The 21,929-nt window shown below is 48.6% G+C and overlaps 1 protein-coding gene across 1 annotated transcript in view; it reads left to right on the forward strand.

The window, feature by feature from the left end:
- The window catches only part of CRYL1 (crystallin lambda 1), a 713,614-nt gene that overhangs the window by 319,012 nt on the left and 372,673 nt on the right, over nt 1-21,929 (forward strand). The window lies entirely within an intron of this gene.

Raw genomic sequence — 21,929 nt, forward strand, 5'->3', positions numbered from 1 at the left:
GCGGGGCTGGTTATGCTTCAGAAGCGTGCGCCCACTGAATCTTCTCGGCGATGTCCATCTGCTTGCAGACTTGTTTAGCAGCTGCTTAAGTCTTGTTGCCTCCACCTGCTCTGTGAACTCTGGGACAACCAGAATATGGGCATTTCTTCAGACAACCACCGAAGACCTACTCCAGATGCATCGCAAGGGAGTTCACATGCTCGACCGGGGTTGATATGGTGATGGCGGTGGCTGGCCCCATCTCCACTGTGTCATACATGTCTCATGGACCTTCAGCTTCCTGTGCATTGCTTGGACAGTTTGCAAACTTGCCCAGTGAGGAGGGAGTTTCAGAGCACACTGGCTTCCATGGTTGCCTTTCGTTAGACTTAAGCTCTCGTGCCCACGTTCCTCATGACCCATTCTCTTTTCCCGCTATCACTTGGGGGACTCCACTCGATTCTCTTGCTTCAGAAATGGGAGTGGTGGTTGATGGCAGCTAGCTTGCTCCAAATGGTCTGGGCGGCCATGCAATCAGGGCTGGGCACATTTCTTTTCTTCTTAGTTGGACATTTGCCATATTAGATTCTGGCATTTTCATACCTTTTGCGTGTGTTTTAGCACCTGCTGAAGGACCATGACCTAGAAGATTGTTTGTAATAAGCAAACTACCCTTGGGTTATGGTTCAGAGTTTCGCCACTGTGGAATTGAAGGCATAAACTACCCTTGGGTTATGGTTTAATGCGTCTCCACTCTGGAAATAAAGGCATGCTTTCTCTTTTGAAACAATCACTGCAATGCTGCTTTACTTATACAATGTTTGGGACATGGGCGGGAGATGTCTAACAGTTTTGTGTACAGTGCCTAATGGATTTCAGGACTCGCAGTTACTACTGTATTCATACTTGCAGGCTATCCTTTGCAGAGGGAGGAGACTCGAGCACTCTACCGAGCATCTTGGTGCATGTGTGGGACACACCCACTCTCAGCACCCTCAACCCCTTAACATGCTTCTGGCTGGAGTGGGTGGCCGAGGGGGGATCAGTGTCGTGGAAAGGTGGGAGGGACTAGAGTACACAAGTCAATTCAATAGTTAACTTACTCCCCTTACCTTCATGATTCTGTTGGAATACCAGGCAACGAAGTGGGGCAGAAAGCAGTCTAAAATTGCTGAGCAACCAGCATATTTGCCACCGAACAGCCTGACTCTGTGTCCGCTCTAAAACTGGTCTGTTACGTAGTTGCTGCAGAAGTCGTGCAGTGTACTCTTGGTAGCGGTACGGCAGAGATCACCCAATGGAAAATGCTGCCGGAAAACACACAAGCTGCGTTTGAGCTGAAGGAGGGGGGAGGTTTTCTTAATTTGTAGCACTAAGACAATACACCTAGCAATAAGGTTTTTGAAGCTGTTGTCCAGGAGATGGGCTGCCAAGAGTGACAGTCTGATGGTGAAAGAGGATGGTATAGCCCAATCAAGATAGAATTGTAGCACTATTGCCACATGAAGGTGGTGAGGAGTTTTTTCCACTTTGTCAGAGGGATCTGAAATAAACGCAGAAAACTGTATCTGCTGGTGGTGGGAACTTCTGTTGCCACTTTGGGAGAAAGGGAGAATGTGTGCAAAGCACAACCATGTCTCTATGAAAGTGGATGAATGATTCTCGGTGCGGAGTTTGGAGTTCCCTAATCCATCTGGAAAAGTTGTCATCAGATAAGTAATTTTTCAAGTAACCATTAGAAAATCTGCCCTGGGCTCATTGTTTATTGGTTAATCCAGCGAGTACGATTTTGGGGTTATATTGTGGGAGATGCTGTACTTATAAAAAGTCACATTGGTCCATTTAAGTGTCTCTTAACCACCAGATTTTTCAGTGAGCCAGAGCGAAGGTATAACATTATGGCTGGAAGATAGGTGCAATAGGAGTCTAGCTTCAATCCCAAATGTGAGATGAATGGGAGGACATCACCTCTGGATGAAGAGGGTGGACTTCTCTTCCTAGGGTCAGGTGGCAGAAACCAAACCAAATGCTGTATGCTGAGCATCAATGGGTTTTGGGGCAGCCCTCATGATCTGTAGATTAACGCCAACAGCTAAAAACCTCAAGGAGGGGCCCCAGAATGTATAGTCTGGGGAAATTCACCAGAAAACAAAGTTCTCGAAACACAAGATCCCTCTATGGCTTCATCACATCCAGTAAAGAATAAACAATTTGTTCACTATAAAGCGAAGTGCTCTCCCTCAGGGTCCATCGTTTTTCAAAGAAACGAGCTGGGGGTACATCTGTCTTCGACAGGCCCCCCCTTTGGAACAGCCTCCCGGCCACCTTGAAACTTGAGGAGAACCATCTCCGGTTCTGGAAGCACTTGAAGACCTTCCTCTTCACTTACTCCTTTGCCTCTCTTCTCCCCTGCTGATCTGTTTTCTCTCTCGGCACCGTGAACCTGGCCACCCGCTCATTCGGGTCCAGGTACCTGCTCAACCTGCCCCCCTCCTGCACTGCCTCCGGGCCACCCCTTGCACTGGCGACTGTATCTGTACCCATGCAGTCCCCCTCCCACTCTTCTTCTGCACTTATCAGATATACCCATCTGACTAATCTAGCACTTGCCACTTGCTGCCTGCACTACCACTGCTTATTCACCTTTATTTAGTTTACTTATTATATATTCTGTTCTCTCCCCTCCTCCACACTTTTCACTCCTCCCACCCTCATTCACTTTCCCCATTTTCCCTTTTTGATGCACTTGCATGTTCTCAATGTCACGGGGCTTAGTAAGATCGTTGTTTTTGTTCTCCCTTGTTCCCCTCACTTTGTCTGGTCACGCTCTGAAACACTTGTGTATGAGCGCGATATAAATAAAATATCATTTCATTTACACGCTCATTAAAACTAAGATCATGCTCCAGTGACAATGAACTGGGCATAGAGCGAAATAATGACCATTTACAGAAGAACAAAACATGATTAATTTACACACAAAGAAAGGGTGGTTCCCTGTAGTCACACGACATATTGTGCCTAAAGGTGTTCAAAACCTATAAAGTCCTTCAAAACCACACCTACCATGTTTCGATCCCTGCATGATAGTCTTCAAGGTTATATAATGCGACAGGTGCTAACATGATTCCTCTGAAAGTGAGGTTCTTTCCAAGAGATATGCTTAGGGCTGGTAACTCCCTAATGCTTTTAATTTGATTGGCAGATCTCCAAGTCTTTTTTATCATGGAGGTGAACACCAAGAGTGTATCAGTATGCCAGTGTCCAATCATGTAGCAGCTGCGTTTGCACAACTTCAATGTCGTGAGCCCTTTCTGATTCCAGTCTTGAAAGATTTTTTTTTCAGGAACACCCACTTTGATATGTGCAATGATGAGATACAAACCTAAAAGTTGTTAAATATATAATTGGTGAATAGTGCACCAACCCCTTAATTAGGATTGTGTAGATGAGATAAAATAACTTGTTGTGACTCTGCTGCAACTTGCATGAGAGAATGCTGTTATTCACCTAACAGAAAATTGTTTGTAAACAATTAGGCACCTTGCACCAAGTCCTGAAGATCCTATCAAACTAGCAAAGTTAGAGTTAATACTGTAGACTTTATTATAGTCTTTTGTATGTATGCCGACACAAACCAATTGGTGCACGTACATGCGTTTCACCCCAGAGTGGGTTTTCTCAAGGCTGTTTGGATAAAGTCAGAAACAGTTTGCATAATATCTAAGCCAATTTATATAGAGAAGATGTGCTAATCCATTCAGTTTTCATAAATCGCAGTATTACATTTGAGCAAAGATGTTGAAAATCAAATGAAATTTCCATAAGACCCTTTGGTAATTCTAATATCAAAATCAATTTTCCATGCTTTGGGTTTCCATGAATTGTCAGCGTTGCAAACATTAGTGTAGCTACGTTGCATGTTCCATGGATCCTTTCACCATAGCAGCGTTCCACGTGTCTCACCAAAAAGTTGACAATTGGAACAAAATCTTATCAATCTGAGTCTGCCTTGATCTTCATAAGATTTTTGGAGCGCTGCCCCTCACTTGGGTTTGATGTGACGAAGACAAAGGAGGCATGTGTATTTTGTGCTTGACACCACAGGCCCATTTGACTTGAGTACCAGAATGGCAGGCTAGGCAGTTGTGAGGAGGGGTGGAGAACCTGGCATCACTGCTTGCCGAGGAGTGTCTGAGATAAAGGGAGTACTTTGTGGGGACATTAAGGGGTATGGGAGGAGAGCGTCAGTTCCAGGAAATCTGAGCCCTCACACGTCATTGGCCAGAGTGGGGGCCGGGGGGGGGGGGGATCAGTCATCCCTGGAAATGAGGACCTCCTCAATTTTCCCCCTCTCAATGACTGGCAGTGAGTGAAAGGTACAGTTAACCTGGGCCTCCTGTAGGAGAAAGGCATCACCCAGAAAATTCTTCCCAGCCCCTTAGGGATGCAAACACTGGGCGTTTTACATTTTGGGGGAGACGTCCACCATTGGGTGGTCCCAAATCAGAAGAGTTTCTAATTTGTGGAGTTGTTAGGCGAACGAGGCTGCCACTTCCACATTTATGGATCCAACCAGATGGACTACAAATGGAACATGCTAAATGCAGTCACCCAATGACAAAATTGATAGCAAGTCTGCAGGGTGTGTGGGGGCTCATTTGGTACCCTCTATTAGATGTATCACGAGTCTTGTTCGCATCGGGCATACTGCCATGTATGTAATAGTGAGGCCTTTAGCGTAGAAACGTTTCTGCAACCATCTTGGAGCTGGAGTCTAGGGACTGTGCACTTGCAGAGAACTCTCCTGAGAGGTGGGCATCCATGGTCCTAGAGGCCAAATGGCCAGGAGAATGAAAGGGAACCCTAGGCAAAATGTTCAACAGCGGGATCCACCCGTTATGTTCCTGCAAGAGCAAGGACATAGCATGGAGTTCAGTTCCTGGTGGTAGTGAGCCACTAGGTCAAGCTATGTGCCTCTTATCAAGGGCCTTGCAAATGAAAGCACCAGCATCCAGGAATATGTGAGCACAAAATCATCTGATAAAATGGTGGCATGGATGCACTCTGATGGAAAAATGAGTGGAAGGGTCATATATTATTTGAGAACATAGTATAAACCAATGCTGAACTTTTTCGCGCCTTGAAACACTTGTGTATAGGCGCGTTACAAATGCCATATCATAACCTATGTGACATTAAGATTGTCGGATTGTGGATAAGTAATGCTTAAGGTTCATGATCGGTGGCAAATTGCTTCCATGAAACTGTTTGACCATTTATTTATTTTAACATTTGTGTAACGCCCAGACCCACAGGTATCCTAGTTTGTACAGTAACATATGAGAGAGCCATAACAATGATGTTAAGTCTAAGCATATTATACAGTTTATGATTAAGGTCTTAATCACACTTAACCGCGTTTTCAATAGCTTCTTGAATGCTGGGTAGGAGGGCTTGTTTCTTAAATGAGGAGGTAGGGAGTTCACAGGGAAGGGGCCGTGAAGGTGCAACTCCCCCCCCCCCCCCTGCTCTGGCAAGTTTATAGCGTGGGACCACCAAGGTTAGCTGATTAGAGGAGCAGTCTAGGCTACTATGCTGTTTTTTTTTTGTGATGCATTGGTTCGGTTAGGTGGGGGCTTTATTATCGATGCAGCAGTGTGCTATCATGAGAGTCTTGAAGTCAATCCGTGCTTTGACTGGTATCCCGTAGACTTCTCGGCAGGTGGCAGAGATGTGGTCTGATTTGCAGACACCCAGTGCTGCCCACAGGGCTCAGTTTTGGAGCAGCTGTAACTTGGCTAGGTTGGACGAGGAAGTACCCCTGAGTAGGGCATTGCAATAATCCGGTTTGCTCGGGATGATGGCTCTGGATAGCATGAGGCAATAGCTAGGGCTCAGGAATGTTCTGCTTAGTGAAATGAGTTTGGCACAATGGGAGATGGAGGATGCCATAGCATTGACATGCCTTGTCATGGTTAGTTCCGCGTCCAGGTAGACCCGAAGGGTTTTAGCATGTTTGAGGATTGGAATGGTAGAACCGTCAATGATTAAGGCAGCGTAGGATGGGTCAAGGGATTTAAGGCGAGCAGGTGAGCCCACAATGAGTAGCTCTGTCGCTCTTCATTAAGGCAGAGTTTGTGGGTCGCCATCCAGGACTGGATGGTGCAGAAGACTTTGTTCGTGGTATTGGAGCGGTTGGCATAGTTGCCAGAAGGGGGATGAGAATTTATGTATCATCCGCAAAGTTGGTGTAGATGATTCCTAAGGTATTGCGAATATTAAAGAGGGGTTTGGTGCATGTGTTATAAAGGGTCTGGGACAGGCAGGAGCCTCGCGGGACACCAAGAGAGAAGGGGGTAGTCAGCGGAGTGGTCATCAATGAAGACTATGGAGGTAAGGTCACTTGAGAAGGATTTGATCCTGCGGACTGCTTCAGGTGAGGCATTGCAGGATCTAGAGAGCTTTAGCAGAGTAGATCATGGTCCACGATATCAAAAGCAGCTGAGAGGTCTAGGAAGAGTAGGATGGCGGTATTGCCAGAGTCTTTAATGCTGTCTAGTTGCATTTTGAGGTCGATATGGGCCATTTTAGTACAATGTTTTGGTCATAATGCAGATTGTCTGATGCCAAGGAGTGAGTGCTGTTCAAGGAATTGCTGGCATTGAATGTAGGCAAAGCAGTCTAGAATTTTGAGCATGAAGGCTACTATAGTGATAGGTCTGTAGTTAGTAGGGATGGTCTGGTCCAGTCAGGTTTTTTCTTTTAGTAAGGGGGTGGCCCAGGCTGCTTTGATAGTAGTGGGTATTTTGCCACAGTTGAATTTGGAGTTAGGAAAGTCTGTTATGATGGGGTTGAGGCTTGGGGCACAGAGTTTAATATTAGCCGGGCAAGTTTCTCCTTTGCAATTGCAGGGGTTGAGGGCCTTGATGGCCCTCAGAATAGCCTCTTCAGATACAGGGTGGAAGGAGAAGATTGGTCCCTAAGAGGAGGTGTGGGTTTGGTGCCTAGTAGGACTTTATTTTGTTAGAGAAGATTGATTTTGGTAGTGAGAGCGGTTTGTATAGTGTACACCATGCACTCAGGTTTTTTAGTTTGTGCGAGATGGCTGCTTTGGTTGCGAAAATCGCATCCTTGTAGGTTTTAGAGTTGGAGGCAAGGAGAGTGCCATCCTTGTGGAGTCACCTAGGATTATGCATTTACTGGCTGATTTGAGGATAAGGAGGGGGGATTTCGGAGTCAGGAGAGTTGGAGGCGTTAGGTTGTCGGTAGATCAAGAGAATAGTTAAGTGTGGGGATTCATTTTAAACTGGAGTAGTAATGTTTATTATCCTTCCATAGGAGGCAGAGGGCTTGTGCGGATCTGGAGTTCAGCTTTGTAGATGACCGCTCCTCCACCGCTGATGGCATTGGCATGGTCAGTCTGTGGATAAGGTAGTTGGGTCAGATGGCTCGGCTGAGCATGGGGCACTATGTAGTCAGGATTTGGTAATGGCTAGTAGGTCAATTTGGTTGTCAATGATGGGGTCATGCGCTTCTATGGCGTGGGCACCCAGGGATCTGATAAGGGTGGAGTTTAGTGGTTTGTTCTTGGTAGTAGGCGTGGGGTTGGCAAGTAGGCTCATGGTAGAGGAGAGGTGTTTGGGAGGTGGGGGGTAGCGAGGTGCGGCTGGATAACCTTGTAAGTCTGAGGTTGACTGTAATAGGGTAAGCGAACTGTTGGAGGTCGGGGGAATGCAAGGATATTCTAGCGGCAAGTTATGTAAGACTACTGGTACTCTGAGTTCCTAGAGAGGGTGAGGTGGTGTTGGTACATTAGGGCCTAGGGGGCACAAGACTTGCATCGGTCAGAGAAGGTGGCATGGCACTTGTGGGCTTGCATAGCGCGAGTGGCAAGGCATCGTAGGTATGTGTAGCGCAGATGACAGGGCATTCGTGGGCTTGGATAGTGCAGGTGGCAAGGTGCTCGTGGGCTTGGGAAGTGCCAATGACGGGGCGCTCGTGGGTTTGGGTAGTGCTGTTAAGGATTTCAATGAGGCACACACCCGGGTCTCGCCTAGCATGTAATGCACAGATTAAATACTTATTTATTATGTCTATAGGTTCAATATTCTAAGTGATATACCACTCATATCACACCGTCTCAAAATACCCCCCAGGTCACAGTGGACCAGGAATCAGGCTGGTTGGTAAAGGTAAATATTTATTATTTAAAATTCAAATCACATATATATATTCCAAAAAGAAGAGGAAACGGCGAACAGCACTCCCGCGGGCCAAGGCACTAATGCCATTTCCAATGTAAAAATTACTAGTGACTTTAATGTTGTAACAATAAAAAATGCATCATACAAAGCGATGTACAACACATCAGCAGCGACATAGAAACAAACAAAAGCAGGACGCCGTGGCGTAGTAGCCTGCAGACAACACGTTTCGCGCTACACTGAGCACTTGAGATATATATATATATATATATATATCAGCAATCACCAATGTGGTGACAAAGCAATTGAATTCACTTTTGAGCAGCACAGAAGATAAAACCCAGGGAAAAGACAGTTTTGGTTTGTGAACAGATGGCGCTTAGGTTAAGATTTCCCCCTGCAAAGTTCTTAATTCACAATTGAGCCGTTCTACACAGATGTCAGTAAGCAGCAGGTATTTAGGAAAGAACAGAATACAGTGTTTGAATATAATCTTCCCGCCCCAAACAAGAGTGAAAAAGCATTTTTGGAACTTTGACACTTTTAAAAATGACAGTTGAAAATGGCTTTGTAAAACAATAAAAAGTGTGCAAAAAGGCTTAAATTGCTAACAAATCCTATGGGAGCAACACTAAACAAACAAACCTAAGCTAAAAGATGAGCAACAGAACACACTTTAAATCAGAATGGGAGTGTGGAAATACTTTGAATGAGAAAAAGACACGGGTGAAACTTTTGCAAAATGCAAATTCGCGCCTAATTTCTGAAATGCGAGGTTTAATAAAAATGTGTCAAATATACTGTTTTGCAATGCGGTTTTTAGTTATGGGTGTAGCTAAGGGTCTTAGGTTTAAGTGAGAGTTGAAATTACGTTTCTATCTATAAAATTGAAGAAGTTATGCAAGTTTGAATAAGAGGATTCTTTGAAAATAAAGACGTGAAAATGAAAACAGAAATCAGTTCTTACAATGACAATTATGCTCTAATATAGGGTATTCAGGCTGGTTAACAGTTTGAAACACGGTAAGCCCCAGAGTGGTCCGCAGAAAGCAACTCTGGTACCTCTGTGTCCGCCTTGGAGGACTCAGTCGGATTACCCGTGGGATCATTTTAAGGGTTTGGGATTTTCACTAGACAAAAGGATTTTCAAGAAATTATCACTAGCACAAGAAATCACAACAAGGTTTCAGACTGGTGTGACACTATTATAAATTAAGTAAAATAGAGGATGAATTGAGATTGGGGTAGGGCAAGGCAATTATACTATGGGTTACTACGATTCCTGTTGATATTTACAGTCCACTGTAAATTAAGATTGGACCGTCAGTGTTCTGGTCATCCGCATCGTGTCTACCGGCAGAAGGGCACCTCTGGCTGGATGGTCAGCTGGGAGGCTCTGGTCAATTGTACTGGCAGCTCAGACTGGATTTGGATTGGATTGGCCCTTCTGGTCAATGGACACAGTAGATTGGCGGGATGGCGAATTCAGTAGGGAAGCTTTAATGGTAGCAAACCAGCCTGGGTCAGAATTATTTTCCTTAAGTGGGATGGTTCAGGAATTGGGCCTAGCTGATGATGAGTTCAGCAAATGCTGGGCCTTGGTTTTGCAAATTATTCTGGATCAGGACAAGATGAAGAAGTCTGGAACAAAACGCTGCGCAGAAATCATGATGTAGTCAGGAATCGGTGTGTGTCTGTGTGTGGTGAAGTCCCTATATTTATCATGCCAAGTGACATCACAAAGTTTATGGTAGGGGCAGAATTTCAAACCACTGTGACTGTGATAGGTCAAAGGCACTTGCCTTTTTCTGGTTGGAAGTCAGAAAGAGCTGTCATTTTTTGATGTGATTTGGGAACTCCCCCATTGATTTGAACAACAATTTAACTTTCCCACAAATGCACATTTCTATAATTATGCCCTCTAATAAAATCGGACACATACATTACATATTTTGTGGATTATCCTGACATCTAACTCCCATCTCAGTAAGAGCTGTCTTTGTTGTTCTGTGGAATTTTGTCAATTTTAATCATAATAGTTTGGCCTAACAATTCCTAATTCAGTACAAATCTGGGCAACCATCACTAGAGCATGGGTATAGAATATTAGACTTGCAGCATTAATAGTTTTGGCACAATCAGTGTTTTGGTATATCTTTGGTTCCTTATGCAGTACAGGGTTCAGTCACATCTTCACAGAAAGGGCATTAAATTAGATTTACAACTACCAACTTTTAGGTTTATCCTCCTTTTTGTGTCAAAGTTAAGTCTTTAAAGCTTAATTACCAATAGGCATTTAAACACACAGTTCTCGTCAGTTTTTTTAAACTTTCATTCAACTGGCACCAGCTGTCCAATTCCTTTGATCAGGGTGGGGTCCTCTGCCCTTGAGAGGGAGGAAGTTTCCGGCCCCTATCCTGTGGGGATCAGTATGCAGCCTGCCAATATCCTTGGCTGGGCCAGAGACAAATGTCTAATCAGTTAATTGTTGTCAATATGCGAGAACCTTAGCATCAATTAAGCCTTCCTGCTAAAAGTGTCATCTTTCCCAGGCTGAGAACTGTCAGGCAGAATTGTAATTACTCAAGACTGTGTTTTAACTTGAAGTTACCTACATCTTCATTAAAACAGAAAAAATGAACACAGTTTATAAGGGAATTTGACATTTAAAGAATTACGCCTTTCCACGAAAGCATACATTTAAACAGGCGAAAGTGCACTTTCATCAAGGAAAAAGCCCTTTAAACTGTCTTTTACATCAGCTTCTCCTCTGCAGTACCAGTTCTTTCCTGAAGTGCTGGGATTTGTTTTTCAGTTTGGAGATGTGTCCAGCCTTTTGTTTGTAGTTTCTGCCTGCACAGTTGAAATTGTGACATGTTGCCATTTTTCGCCGCATTTCTCCCGTGGAATTGGAACCAAATGTTATTGAGCTGATTTTTCATAAGATACATTTCTTAGCTGCTGTCAGTCAATGAGGCCCGGCTTCTCTGGCCACACTGGATGATCTGTAATTCTTTACGTTCAATGATTCACTGAAAAATGAATGGATCTAGCGCCAAAAACAGCACTTTGAAGGTTGCAAAACTACCTTTTTAAAAGGCATTTTCGATTTTCAGGACAATTCTGCTGCATTGCTCCATGTTGGAATGTGACAGCACCCACTGGCATGCTCCTGTAGTGAGATTTCTGTCTTTACCCCACCTTTGACTGTGTGTGGCAGGGTGTACACCCATTTGTGGTTGTGACCCATGCACAGTTTTGCAGATTTGTGCACACACAGGGGTTAGCGCATCCATTTTTGGCTGTTTCTTTCCACATTGGTAAAGTGAGACAGTGTGGCCTATAGGCATGGGTAAAAATATCCTACAGTGCAGACGGAAGTGCACCAGAGTGTCTAAGTCAGACTGGGTTTTTATCAGATTGGGCCTGGGGTGGTTGGGGTGGTTTGTACAAGGGAGGAGGGAGATGTGCATGGTATTTGTCAGTGAGGCAGGATTTGCTTTGGGCAAGAAGGGCAACAGCCTGATATGCGGGTCTGAAAGCATGTTTCCAGGTGAAGCAGGAAGAATGGTTGGGAGCCTGATGGCACCCTCCTTAATGAATTAGTGGGTGGAGTGCTTTGCGTGATAATGGGGGCATGGCTGGAGGTGGGAGGGTGGAAGGTAGGATGTGGGTGGGTTTGAGCCATGTAGGAGGTCAGAAGGTCCGACGGGGCATATGTGCCATGTAAAACATACATTATATTGTTCGCAGGTGGGGCGAGTATGCCTTATAAGACATTCATTGCATCATTAGCAATTGTGCATGTGCCGGGTGAAAACTTCATTACATTGTTTACAGGGGGTGCACTCATAGCAGTAATATAAGACGAGATAGGAGACATTTTGTGATATGATGTGACACATGATGGATTGCTCATCGGGACAGCAAGCTTAGTGTCATTAGGCATGGCACATATGATGGTAATAGTGTTGATGGATGTTATGCACATCATAGGGTCATACTTGTGGGCAATAATGCCATTAGGCGGGGCACACATCAGAACTGAAGTTGCATTTGGTGCATTCAGCACACCGAATGAAATGACTGGGTAGAGGGAGTTCAGCAGGGGATGCATTGCATATTTTGGTGGGAGTAAGATTGGAATGAAGGGTCGAGCTAGTGTTTCCCAGGCAATGGGGGTGAGGTGTCTGGCGTGTGGAACGGGGGTTAGAGAGGGTCGGTTACTTATGAGCTGGGTGGGATTGGGTTTGCTTTCTATGCTAGTGGCTTGATGTGCACCACTGTGCGAACGTAACGCTTCTGAGCAAAACTTAATGAGGGCAGGTTGGAGGAAGTGCCAGGGACGTTGCTGCAATATGGCATAGTGTGTGGGGGTGGCGAGTAAACTCTGCAAATGAGGCAGTAGATAAACTCTTCGGGTGCAGCTAGGAGACTAGGTGCGCAGGGTGCAGCACATTCAGGGTTGCTAGGGGTATGCTCATGCAGGGCTCTACAGCACTTACGTGTGTTGGAGACTATAGTCTGGCTGCCACATGGTAGGAGAGATCTGGAGGGCAGTAACACAGCACAGGTGCGTGGCGTAGCAGTTCGTGTTAGGACCTCCATGCCCAGACAGGCTCTGACAGGCAGCAGCCTTGATTCAGTGCCTTCCTTTGTTGTCTGCTGGCAGGTCCTGCTGATTCTGGAGATCGGGGCGGGTAGGCTGTCTGGCAGCCAATTGGGGGTAGGTGTAGGTTTCTGTGAGACACTGGTGGGTGTCTCGGTCCGCAAAATGGTGGTGGCCATTGAGGGTTGTATCCAAAGATTTTCGTCATCGATGGGCCTGCCTGCTGCTCATTTTGTCATTCATGGTGTGTATGTTATGTTAACCGAACTTAGAGAGCGCACGTACACCCTAAGGCATCTTGGCGCTAGCTTTCTTGTGTAGAAATGGGTGGCAACTCTTTGGTCTCACAGCATTGACTTTGGACCAATTACAGGGCTTTGGGAGTGACACAGGGGCAAGACTCCTGAATGTTGAAAAAACCATCGATGTGCTGAAGTCTCAGTCCAGTCAAAGGACTGTTCCTTGAGGCAGCATGCAAGCATGTAGCAAGCACAATCACCATGGTGGCCAAGAAACCGGAAAGTTTACATCACTTCCTGTTCGTTGCCCTTTCATACTGCCATTTTAACACTTGACCGGAATTAAATGTGCAATACTGGTGATGGCATGTGCTCCTTTCATGCAATCCACTTCAAGGAAGTCAGCAGACCCACTGAAACTGCAAACAAACCTGCAATGTCAAGCTACCGTAGCGAAGCCGGCTACATGCTGCAAGGACACTTAACTGCAAGCCCATCAGCCAGAGCCTCTTTTCGACCAAATGCTGATGTGCGTGACCGTAACCAGAGCCGGCCTTAGGGGGGGTGAGCAGGGTGACCGCCCCGGGCGCCACACCCCCCAGGGCGCTATTAGCCCCCGCCACCTCGGGGGAATCTTTAAAAGGCTCCCCCGAGCTGGCGTAGCAGGAGAATGCGTGGCTGGTGGGCTTTTGCCATCAAATAAACCCACAGCGGCGGGCCCATTTCAAAATGCACCCCTCCGCCGCGGGCACCCCTAATGATAAAAGGTGCCATTAGTCCCCCACCACGCCAGCTCGAGAGAGTCTTTCAAAGGCTCCCTCGAGCTGGCGTGGTGCCAGAAGGTGTGGCAGGCACCTCAATGTCACCGAATGCACCCTCGGTGGCGGGCTCATTCAATGACAATGAGTGGCTGACGCGCCCTATTAATATCATTACCTCCTCGCCAGAGCAAGGAGGGTAAAAAAAAGAAGAAAAAAGTGGCCCATCCTAGCCCCGCCCCCCTTCCGCTTTGCCCTCTGTTAACCATTGGCACACGTGGCTGAGGGGCGCCAATTTGTCCAGGTGCTGCTGCCCTTAAGGCCGGCCCTGCGTAAACCCACCAAACATGGACCACCCCCAGATATTGTGGCCCGCCATAAAGATCATGCTGCATGATGGGAGGAGGCTCGCTCAAGTGCAACATGCTTGCCTTCAGAGCTGGACGATTCTGTGCGTCATTGGTTTGATGCCCCAGTCGGATAACGTCCACCCTTACCGAACACCACCGCCCCCTCCGGAACCCCCTTATGCAAGACAACTAGGTCTGTTAAATTTAGTATCACGTTTTGGGTAATGACACTGGAAACTAACAATTGCCTAGTGCTCTGAAGCTGGTTTCCTGTTGTCAGTGCTCTATAAAACACCAGAATGTTCATTCTACACCAGCAAAGACCGTTTTTTTTCTTTGTCCCTTGAAATTCTTTAGACCGCTGCAGAAAGTCCTTGTTGCCGCTTGATCACCCTTGTGATTTGTTTGTCTGCCTAAACTACCGCTTTGAGTTGCCTTGGTTTTAAAAAGAAATAGTTACCTGTTAAAATATTCTAAAATGCCTTTCAAGTGTTGTGGCTGTTGCCAGTCACCGAGCTTTGGGTGAAAGGTAGTCGCCGTTTCTAGTGTTTGGCCTTCATTTTGTGGTTCACGTAACATGTTGCCTCGTGGCCCTTGAACATCCTCAAGAATATTCTCATACTTGGCGAATGGGAGAATGTGATCTGTACAGTGACACAGGTGGACGTCAAGGGGTGTGGGCATGCCATGCCAGGTGGACGGGAAATCACGTGGGAGCTGCACTTATTAGGGGTTTCAGAAGTAAACTTCAGACCTGCAGATTCAACGTGTTTCTTTGTCTTTTGGTAGAGGCCACCGCCAGGCCTGCATACCGTAGGGCTTGTGGTGCTGCCCCTTGAAGGGATCAGCACGTGGCAGAGTGACATTGCACTCCGCTGCATGCCCTATAAATGAAAGGGGCGTTCCAGGCCACGTCAGTGTGACCGTGGAGCCCGAGCCTGAAGCATGTCTCCACTGTGAGTCTCTGATGCTGGGGGTGCCGGGGGCTCACAGAATATCGCTGGGGGGGTCAGGGATACCCCACAGCAGTGGCGACGAGGCGAAGGACGAGCCCGGACCCAGCGGTGATCTAATTATATAATTTTTCACATGAACGAGGGAAGGAATCCTCTCGTTCCACGCTTGGGGGAGGGTGTGGCCCACGCAGCGGCAGCCATTTTGTCCCTCATATCGCAGATGCTTCACAGTGCTCCAGAGGGGGCCGCAAGTGCCATCCAGGCACAATTTCTGGACACATGAGTAGGTGACTGCTACTCCCACATAGACATACCTGGAAGTTCCATATTTATGCAATTTTCGAGGTGTAAATCACTGAGTGAAGGTGAGGCACTGGGGGGGAGACTGGCTATTCTGAGAGATCTACCCTAGGCCTCCCTGGATCAATTTCTGGACACTCCTCCGTGGACTGGCAGATTTGGTGACTAGCCACTGGACAACTACCCTCACTGGAATCTCTGGTGGGTGCTGTGAGCACTGGTGCAGGACTGGTGGGGAGTTTGAAGATCATGGAGGCCTGCAAGGCTGTGGTCCTGGTGTGGAAGGTGGAAGATCAAGGTGGCTGTGAGGAGAAGAAGCAAGCTGGGTGAGTTGCGGCCCCTATGCCATCTAGGAGGGGGTGCTTGTGCACTTGACCCATGAGTGATCCAGCGATCCAGAACGGGGTGCAGGCAGCTGCACAACAGCAAGGAGTGCTCCCACCTCCAGCAATGGCCCAGATGAGGGCCCCGGCGGCCCTTCCGCCCATAACCGAGTTTGATGCGCCTGGCCCCCCCATCCAGCCTGGGTCCTTGGTGGAGGCGATGGGTTGATCGCCTTGACATGTACTTTCGGGCAACGATGGAAACCAGTGATGACAGCAAGCTGGCCACATTATTGTATGCCGCAGGACCGGCTGTACATGAGATTTTTGGCTCCCTCCAGCCCACAAATGGTACCTATGCCACAGCAAAGACCGCCCTGCACTATTAGTTCTTTCCCCTGGCCAATGCAGACTACAAGTGGTTCGTCATGCTATCCACTCGATAGAAAGAAGATGAAACTCTGGATACCTTCTATGGCCGTCTCAGGAGCCTGTCCGTGGCATGCGCATGGGACAATCCTGATGACATGGTCCGAAACCGGCTCATCCAAGGGTGTTCCTCAGGAAATCTGAGGAGACAGGTGCTGAGAGAACCAGGGATCACCCTTCCTCGCATCCTGGAGCTGGGCCGCTGCTAGGAGATATCCGAGGTACGTGCATCAAGGATGGAAGCGGGCTCCCGCATGGCCAAGTCAGAGGAGGTCTGCGCTGTGGGGCGTGGTGGCAGGGGTGCCCAGAGACTGGCTGGAAATGCTTTGCGACAGGGGCAGAAAGCCAAGAGATGCATGTCAGAAGTGTGGGTATGACTTGCCCCACCCGGGTGAATGCCCAGCAGCAGGGAAGCCGTGCGGGCGGGGCGGTGTGTTGTGACAGACCACTTCGCACAGGTGTGTAGAGCTTTCCTGCCGGTCGTGGTGCCCAGGGGCCCAGTGTGGTCTGTGTTCTTCAGACAGTCTCGTCCTCCCAATGTCGCCCAGGTAGACCAAGGGGAGGAAGGCACCCAACCTGATGATGATGATGATGATGATGATGAGGAGGAGGAGGAGGTGGAGGAGGAAGAGGAAGAGGAAGAGGAAAACATCATCTTTGTGTCAAGTATTGACGCGCTCCAGTCTAAGGGCCGAAGACAGCCGAGGTGCATCATGGCAGTCAATGACTCTTCTGTGTCGGGGCTGGTGGACACGGGGGCATCGGTCAATGTCATGGCCCGTGAACATTATGATGCCATGCCCTGCCCTCCAAAACTATCAACCCCGAAGGCTCACATTTTCACGTTCGGGGGCTCACATCCCATTCCCCTGGACGGTGCATTAGTGGCTCAAGTGGGGCATGGAAGCTCGGAGAACAAAGCACGATTCTACATTACGCCCGTTAGTACCAACAGCTTACTAAGCTGTGCGGCGGCTGAAACCCTCAAACTAGTGAGCTTTGCATACTCTGTATATGTGGAGGGCATACAACTCTAATGGAGAAATGGGCAGGACTGTTCAAAGGAATTGGACGCATGGCTGGTGACCCGGTGAGGCTGCACATTGAGTCTGTGCAGCCCATTGCCCTCAAGCACCGCAGGGTGCCCTTCCACCTGAGGGAGTTGGTGGACAAGGAGTTGGACAATTTGGTAAACCTAAACATCATCGAAAGGGTGGAAGGTCAATAAACCCTGGGTGTCCCCAATAGTGGTTGCCAAGAAACCCAAGCAACCCGATTTGGTAATAATCTGTGTGGACATGAGGCTCCCCAATAAGGCGATCAGGAGGGAGCGCAATCTCACACCAACAATTGATGATGTTATTGCTGAGCTGCAAGGGGCTCTCTTCTTTTCGAAGCTTGATCTCAGGGATGGATATCACCAAGTCCTCTTGCATCCAGAGTCGAGATACATTACGATATTCACGACTCACTGGGGTCTGTACTGGTACAAGTGACTCAGTTTTGGAGTATCCTCTGCGGCTGAGGGCTTTCAAAACATTATCAGAGGTGCACTGGCGGACCTAGAGGGCGTGCTGAACATCAGCGACGACATCCTGTTCACCAGGTCAGAGGTGTGGACCACCTGCAGAGACTTACCAAGACATTTGAGAGACTTCAATCCTTGGGCCTGAGGCTCCACCGCGAAACGTGTGCGTTCCTGAGGACGAACATCGAGTTCTTTGGATTCATGTTCAACAAGGGAGGGGCGTCTCCAGACCCCGGGAAAGTAAGACATCAGAGATGCAAGACCTCCTGAGAATGTGTCTGAAGCTTCCTGGGCAAGGTCACCTATTGTGGATGTTTTATAAAAAATCTGGCATCCAGGTTCGAGCCTTTACGGGCCCTCACGAAGAAAGACAGTGTGGCAGTGGGGACCCTTGGAGTAGGTGGCTTTCGAGGACATTAAAAGCGCCCTCACAGAGGAGGACACAATGGCCTTCTTCAACCCTGCTCTCCAGTCTGAGATCATTGTGGACGCCAGCCCGTTTGGCCTGGGAGCAGGATTAACACAGGTGGGGCAAGACTTCAGCGTTCACCCCATGGCCTATGCCAGCAAGTCTCTGTCCGAGACGGAGCAGCGCTACTCTCCGAGCGAGAGGTGCAGGCATTTCAGGCTGTACATCCTGGGGAGGCCGGTGACCATTGTGACGGACCACAAGTCCCTGCTGCCGATCCTGGCCAGCTCATCCTCAAAACCACCAGCGAGGATCGAGAGGTGGATGCTGGTGCTTTTCGAATATGGGGTCTTGCTGGTTTATCGGCCTGGCGCCAACAATGCCACCGACTACCTCTCGCCAACCGGGGGGGTCACCATGACGGCGAGGCTGATGCCTGCGTAGAAGAGGCCAATGATCCCATACACCTGGTGGTTGAGGTGGCCACCCCAAATGCCCTGCCACTCGAAGAACTGGAGGTGGCTGCTGCGAATGACAAGTGCTTCTGCATCCTCCGAGCGGCACTACAAGGGTTGTGGAAGAGTGTGCTGGAGTCGCTTGCAGGGTGCACGCATGAGGCGAAGGTTGTTGTCGAGCAGCTGTGGAGGGTGCGGGAAGAACTGTCGTTCTCTGAGAAAGGTCTGTTGAGAGGAGATTGGATTGTGGTCGCGCAGGCCAAACTCCAAGAGGTGATTGGCCTAGCCCATCAAGGTTATCAGAGCGCCATGAAGACCAAAGCCCGGCTACGCCTCAAGGCATGGTTCCCCGAACTAGAGCGACGGATGGACGAATATGTAGCCTCCTGTGTGTGGTGCCAGGCAGCCTCGCCCGCCCAGAGGGAACCTGCCATCGAAGCCATGCCCCACGGCATGCATCCCTGGGAGGTTGTCCATACTGACTTTGGGTCCACGTCACAAAGAACACACTTCCTGGTGGTGGTGGTGGTTGAGTACTCCAGATACCCGCAGGTGGAATTAATCCAGTCAGTGGCCTTCGAACACGTGGTGGTGGCGATGGAGAAGGTGTTTGCTGCTCATGGCCTGCCCACAATACTTTGCTCTGACAATGGGGCTCCCTTCCAAGGTGAGCGGTTTGCGGCCCTGATGCAAGGCTATGGGGTGCAACATAGGAGGGTCACCCTGCTGTGCCAAGGGCCAATGGAGAGGCCGAAGGGTTGATGCGCACGTTGAACAAAGTCTTCCGTATTGATCAAGGTCAAGGACAATGCTGGGAGAGAGCCCAGTTCTTGCGGGTCTACCGCACAACCCCGCACACCTCGATGGGGGTGGCCCCAGCGGAAGCCCTGTTCAAGCGGTGCTCGAGAGGGCTGCTGCCAGAGGTTGGTGAAAAGGAGCCGGGAGTCATCGATCAGTGGGTGGAGCAGGAGCAGCGGCTACGGATTGAGCAGGAGAATGTAAGGAGAGGTCTCCGACCTCAACAACTTGTGCCCGGGGACGAGGTGCTAATAAGAAACGGGCACCCCCGCGGGAAGCTTTCGCTAACATGTGAACCGGAGCTGCTGGACGTGATAGCAGTCACGGGGTCGATGATGACTGCCTCGGACGGCCGGGCTTCGGTCAGAAGGAACGTCAATTTCTTCAAGAAACTGGGAGAGCCCAGGACTGAGGCGCCCCTGGATCAGGACGCTGTGGACATGCCCGATGAGGGCGGGTGTTCGGACCTCCTCCCTCAGCCTCCTGTGAGCATGCTGGCCTACAGTGGGACTCCCAACCCTGAGGCGAGCAGGAGGTACCCCCTGAGGACAGGGCAAGGGAAACCTGTTTGTCTCAGTGACTATGTCTTGGAGCCATGTGGAGACCCCGGACGGGTCTGCCCAGCGTGGGGTGGGAGGGCCCGGGGGTGGCAGTGGATAGGGGTGGGAGGGGCCCGGGGGTGGCTGTGAATAAAGGGGCTCATAGGGGACTTGAGTGTCTGGTTTAAGGGTGTTAGTGTGTTTTGGGAGTTAACCGCAGTTACACCAAGTTGAATTTATGTGTTCTCATGAAAAAGGAGGAGTGTGGTTCTGCCCCTTTAAGGGATAAGCACACGGCGGAGTGACGTTGTACCCCGCCGCGTGCCCTATAAATAAAAGGGGCTTTCCCAGCCGCGTTAGTGCGACCGGGGAGCCTGAGCCTGAAGCACGTCTCCGCTGTGAGTCTCTGATGCTGAGGGGGCCGGGGGCTCACGGAATATTTCTGGGGGGGGGTCAGTGGATTCCCCCACAACAGGGCTCATTTTATTTCTGGCTATCATTCTTTCAGAGGATTAAAATGGTCTTAAAAATACCGTATTAGTGTGGGTTTGTCGTGGGATCTGGATGGCTCTTTCAAAAGCTGTCCTCGTCTTTATTGGCCGTGTATCCTTTCAGAGACGATGGTGCTGCATTTGAAAGATGTTAGTCCTTTGTTGTTTCCCAGCTGGATGTTGGCGCCTGTAACTGTGGGTTTGTGTACATTTAAAACATCACATCTGCTTTCCTTTTCCTGGTCAGCTTTTATTTGATAAACATTGTTTTTTAGCATGGCGGTGCGTTTACTGGTAGATGCGATTGCTAATCAAGTGAAATGAAACCCAATGAAACTCATTCAGTAATACATCAGATGATATTTATTGTAGCCGACTACTGGGAGCTAGCACGTGTGTCACGCTATGAAGCGATCCGCAGGGCGATGCTTGTTTTTAATAGCAGGGTGTGCCAGAGTACTAGACGTTAAGTAGCGTCTGGCAATCTGTAGATGGTGGCATGTTAATGACATATTTGAATACAAAATCTCTGAGGGAGAAAAAAACGAATTACATTCGTTTTTTTTTTTTACTCCCACTGACATTTCTGGCAACCTGATCCACCCCTTTATTTACCATTTACTTGTTTGCGGCACAACTCGTGTGCCGCCGTCTTCTCCCCTCTGCAAAGCCTGTAAGCCTGTTCTCTTCACTTACTTGGATGGGAACTGACACTGCAGGGGCCTTTTTTTTTCTACTTTTTTTTTAAATGTATTTTTTTATTGTTTTTACTTTAATCGGTAGCGGGGCCACCCCCGCAACCCTGATTCCATTATATTGAACAAGGGTACGGGGGACACCCCTGCTCCCCTTGTTAACTATAATGGCACCGAATGGTATATTTATTTTACATTTTCAGCTGTACGAAATTTTTGTACAGCAGAAATTCGAACAAATATACCATTTCATTTTTGGTGGGATGGGAGAGGGGAATATTTCTGCAGATACCGGATGGTACTGTCTGGACGCGGGCATTCTGACAGCAGCTAGCTGCCACGATGATAGCACTTTGCTTTGAACCCGGGACAGAGCCGGCCTACAGTTTTTTGGACGAGGTGCTGACCACCCAAGGCCGCCTTGCAGCATCGAAATCATTTTACAAGTTTCATGCAATACTTGTTCTGATGCCCTCTCACTCCCATGTATGACCATAGATGCCAAAGGCACCTTATGCCCAGGTTCAATCTTGCATGTTTAGTCGCTCTGCCAGGAGAATCGTCACATGCCCATGCTCAACCTTACATTCCAATATACAGGAGCAACTCCATCTGCCCAGGTTCAGTCTTGCTTGCCCGTGTCGGGTTGCCCACATCGTTGTGTGGGTGGGCCTCCGTTGAGGCTCCACGGACGTGATGCCCCGGACGTGATGTCAGGGGAAGGGGAGGAACGGTAACGGGGTTTCGGCAGTTCCGCCGATGTAAGTAATAAAGTAGGAAGCACTGCACATCTGTTCCTGTGATTTCCTTGCTGCGCGAGCGCGCACGCCCATGAGGTAAACACTTCAGGCAGAAGTGTAACAC

The sequence above is a fragment of the Ambystoma mexicanum genome, chromosome 7q (genome assembly GCF_040938575.1).
Source record: "Ambystoma mexicanum isolate Mex_15411 chromosome 7q, UKY_AmexF1_1, whole genome shotgun sequence".
Taxonomy (NCBI): Eukaryota; Metazoa; Chordata; class Amphibia; order Caudata; family Ambystomatidae; genus Ambystoma; species Ambystoma mexicanum.